Raw genomic sequence first — 5,000 nt, 5'->3', positions numbered from 1 at the left:
CACACTGTTCCTCCTAAATCCGAGGTTCAACTATTGGCCGAATTCTCCTCTCAAGTATCCTGGCATAGACTTTCCCGGGGAGGATGAGAAGTGTGATCCCCCTGTAGTTGGAACACACTCTCCGGTCCCCCTTCTTGAAAAGAGGGACCACCACCCCGGTCTGCCAGTCCAGAGGCACTGTCCCCGACCGCCATGCGATGTTGCAGAGGCGTGTCAGCCAAGACAGCCCCACAACATCCAGAGACTTGAGGTACTCAGGGCGGATCTCATCCACCCCCGATGCCTTGCCACCGAGGAGTTTCTTGACCACCTCGGTGACTTCAGCCCGTGTGATGGACGAGTCCTCCTCTGAGTCCCCAGCCACTGCTTCCTCAACGGAAGACAAGTCAGTGGGATTGAGGAGATCCTCGAAGTATTCCTTCCACCGCCCGACGATATCCCCAGTATCCCCAGCTGTGAACAGTGTTGGTAGGCACTGCTTCCCCCTGCTGAGGCGTCGAACGGTTTGCCAGAATCTCTTCGAGGCCAGCCAATAGTCTTTCTCCATGGCCTCACCAAACTCCTCCCAGGCCCGATTATTTTTTTTGCCTCCACAACTACCCGGGCTGCAGTCCGCTTGGCCTGCCGGTACCGGTCAGCTGCCTCCGGAGTCCCACAAGCCATCCAGGCCCGATAGGACTCCTTCTTCAGCTTGACGGCATCCCTTACTTCCGGTGTCCACCACCGGGTTCGGGGATTGCCGCCTCGACAGGCACCGGAGACCTTACGGCCACAGCTCCGAGCGGCCGCAGCGACAATGGAGGTGGAGAACATGGTCCACTCGGACTCAATATCTCCAGCCTCCCTCGGGATCCGGTCGAAGCTCTGCCGGAGGTGGGAGTTGAAGATCTCTCTGACAGGAGACTCGGCCAGAGAGTCTGTCCAGCTTCCTCCCCCGCCATCGGCTCCAACACACCACCAGGTGGTGATCAGTTGACAGCTCCGCCCCTCTCTTCACCCGAGTGTCCAAGACATACGGCCGGAGATCCGATGAGACGAACACAAAGTTGATCATCGACCTCCGGCCTAGGGTTTCCTGGTGCCACGTGCACTGATGGACACCCTTATGCTTGAACATGGTGTTCGTTATGGACAAACCGTGGCTAGCACAGAAATCCAATAACAGAACACCACTCAGGTTCAGTTCAGGGGGGCCGTTCCTCCCAATCACGCCCCTCCAGGTGTCACTGTCACTGCCCACGTGGGCGTTGAAGTCCCCTAGTAGAACGACGGAGTCTCCAGTCGGAGCACTTTCCAGCACCCCTCCCAGGGACCCCAAGAGGGCCGGGTACTCCGCACTGCTGTTCGGCCCGTAGGCACACACAACAGTGAGAGACCTATCCCCGACTCGAAGACCCCATGGGGGGAGGCCCGGCCACCAGGCGCTCGCATACGAGCCCCAACCCCGGGCCTGGCTCCAGGGTGGGGCCCCGGCTGCGCCATGCCGGGCGACGTCTCGGTCCTTGCTGTAGTTGTCATCATAAAGGATTTGTGGACTGTTCTTAGTCTGGCCCATCACCAAGGACCTGTTTGCCTTGGGAGACCCTACCAGGGGCATATAGCCCCAGACAACATAGCTCCAGGGATCATTCGGCTACTCAAACCTCTCCACCACGATAAGGTGACAGTTCAACAAAAGCTCTTATCAAAGAATAATTCACACTAAATCCAAGTTCGCTGTTGAGATTTAAGTAAAGTTTGTAACGTTAGGTGTTTGTCGGATAACGTTAAGTATGAATGAGCATTTAGCAAACTGGTCTGCAGAGCAGCGTTGTCATTTGTTTACTTCCTACAACGTACAATTAACAATACAAACAATTACAGGAAAACATATTGACGAAAAATAAATCATACTTACAGGTTGTGGCCCGTAAACAGCTTCTGTTTTTAAATCCATCTTTCAGTACAAGCTGTTGTGCGAATCCTGCATTGAGCTCGCAAAGATTGCGGAAGCTTTCCTCTGTGAGATGTGCAGCACAGAGAGAGAGATTTGGGTAATAATTATGAGGGGCCGAGTTAAAAATAAAGTTTAACCATTGATCCCCAACTCCCCCGTCCCTGAAGGCTAAACAAAGCGGACCTGCAATCCGGATGAAAATAACAGCATTTTGTCGGCATTGCGGCAACAACACTCCAGCCTAACTATACCACAATAACACTCCAGCCTAACTATACCACAACAACACTCCAGCCTAACTATACCACAACACCACTCCAGCCTAACTATACCACAACACCACTCCAGCCTAACTATACCACAACAACACTCCAGCCTAACTATACCAGAACACCACTCCAGCCTAACTATACCACAACACCACTCCAGCCTAAATATACCACAACACCACTCCAGCCTAACTATACCACAACAACACTCCAGCCTAACTATACCACAACACCACTCCAGCCTAACTATACCACAACAACACTCCAGCCTAACTATACCACAACACCACTCCAGCCTAACTATACCACAACAACACTCCAGCCTAACTATACCACAACACCACTCCAGCCTAACTATACCACAACACCACTCCAGCCTAACTATACCACAACACCACTCCAGCCTAACTATACCACAACACCACTCCAGCCTAACTATACCACAACACCACTCCAGCCTAACTATACCACAACACCACTCCAGCCTAACTATACCACAACAACACTCCAGCCTAACTATACCACAACACCACTCCAGCCTAACTATACCACAACACCACTCCAGCCTAACTATACCACAACACCACTCCAGCCTAACTATACCACAACACCACTCCAGCCTAACTATACCACAACATCACTCCAGCCTAACTATACCACAACATCACTCCAGCCTAACTTCAGCCTAACTATACCACAACAACACTCCAGCCTAACTATACCACAACAACACTCCAGCCTAACTATACCACAACAACACTCCAGCCTAACTATACCACAACACCACTCCAGCCTAACTATACCACAACACCACTCCAGCCTAACTATACCACAACAACACTCCAGCCTAACTATACCACAACAACACTCCAGCCTAACTATACCACAACAACATTCCAGCCTAACTATACCACAACACCACTCCAGCCTAACTATACCACAACACCACTCCAGCCTAACTATACCACAACATCACTCCAGCCTAACTTCAGCCTAACTATACCACAACAACACTCCAGCCTAACTATACCACAACACCACTCCAGCCTAACTTCAGCCTAACTATACCACAACAACACTCCAGCCTAACTATACCACAACAACACTCCAGCCTAACTATACCACAACAACACTCCAGCCTAACTATACCACAACAACACTCCAGCCTAACTATACCACAACACCACTCCAGCCTAACTATACCACAACATCACTCCAGCCTAACTTCAGCCTAACTATACCACAACACCACTCCAGCCTAACTATACCACAACACCACTCCAGCCTAACTATACCACAACACCACTCCAGCCTAACTATACCACAACATCACTCCAGCCTAACTTCAGCCTAACTATACCACAACAACACTCCAGCCTAACTATACCACAACATCACTCCAGCCTAACTTCAGCCTAACTATACCACAACAACACTCCAGCCTAACTATACCACAACAACACTCCAGCCTAACTATACCACAACACCACTCCAGCCTAACTATACCACAACACCACTCCAGCCTAACTATACCACAACAACACTCCAGCCTAACTATACCACAACACCACTCCAGCCTAACTATACCACAACATCACTCCAGCCTAACTTCAGCCTAACTATACCACAACAACACTCCAGCCTAACTATACCACAACGACTCTTCCCCACGGCGATACAAAATGGCCTCGCACCCCTTATTTAATATTCTCGGAGGAGGGGGTTATGTAAATATTGTGGCTGGTGATGTCACAGACCCTGGAGGAATGTCTGTAGTTCCCACTGGCCGTTTGCTGTAGTCCTTAGAAATTGATTTCTTTAAAAGCAAATATCTCCCTTTGCTTTAAACTTTGAACGTTGTAACTTTGCAGATGTTGTTTATGCTCAAACAGCAACACTACACACTAGCTAAAGTTAGAAAAGTGAAATTGTGGTTTACCACCCCTTTGAAGGGTCACTTCAGTGATTTAGCATTAGGCTTTGTATCAATAGAAATCCTGTAGTATATTTGAATTATGGTACTTTCCCCCCTCATATCCCCCTGAGACGAGAGAATTATGCATTTTATTTCTGGAAAAAATCCTCAGATGACACAAATATCGTCATTTTGCGTCATCTGAGATTTTTTGGCCAGAGGCTGGAGACTAAGGAGACTAAGGAGACTAAGGAGACTAAGGAGACTAATCAGACTAAGGAGACTTGGGGGCAGGGCCTGAAATTAACACCTGACCACGCGCCAAATGCGGGTGAATTTTGCAATTGGCGGGTAACACTGTCAATCTATGTATAATAAAATAATAAACTGACTGTAATGTTGAGCTGTTGACGCTTGCGCAGCCTCTCGAGGAGAAATCAATGTTACTGAGTGATTCAGTGTTTGAATGAATCGTTTGTATCAAAGATTCAATGACCTATCCATAAACGACTGCCTCATTCTTGAATGAATTATCTGTTTGAACGAATCGACTCAATGACTCACTCATTAAAACGGTCACCTGCCGCCACCTACTGGTGCTTTACTTTCATGTTTAAACATTCTTTCCAACTTTTCTTATTTGTATATTCAAAAATATTTAAAACAATCTCATAAAAATTTTTTAATTGCAGTTGTAATTTTTCAGTGTAAATTATTTCATTTGATTGGTAACAGCCCTACAGTGTCTTATTATTCTAATTTAATTTATAGATCAAATTTAAGAATATAAACTGAAAGCTAAAGTAAATTTCAGGCCCTGCTTTGTGGGCGTGTCTAGTCTGAACTAGTTGATGTATGAAAACAGCTCCTGATGAAGAGG

At 47.9% G+C, this 5,000-nt stretch overlaps 1 protein-coding gene across 1 annotated transcript in view; it reads left to right on the top strand.

The window, feature by feature from the left end:
- Nucleotides 1-5,000, top strand: part of cfap36 (cilia and flagella associated protein 36) — a 33,238-nt gene that overhangs the window by 27,706 nt on the left and 532 nt on the right. The window lies entirely within an intron of this gene.

This window comes from Gobio gobio (assembly GCF_949357685.1).
Source record: "Gobio gobio genome assembly, chromosome: 18".
Classification (NCBI taxonomy): domain Eukaryota; kingdom Metazoa; phylum Chordata; class Actinopteri; order Cypriniformes; family Gobionidae; genus Gobio; species Gobio gobio.
The sequence above is the reverse complement of the archived record's forward strand: the minus strand, read 5'-3'. Positions and strand labels throughout refer to the sequence as shown.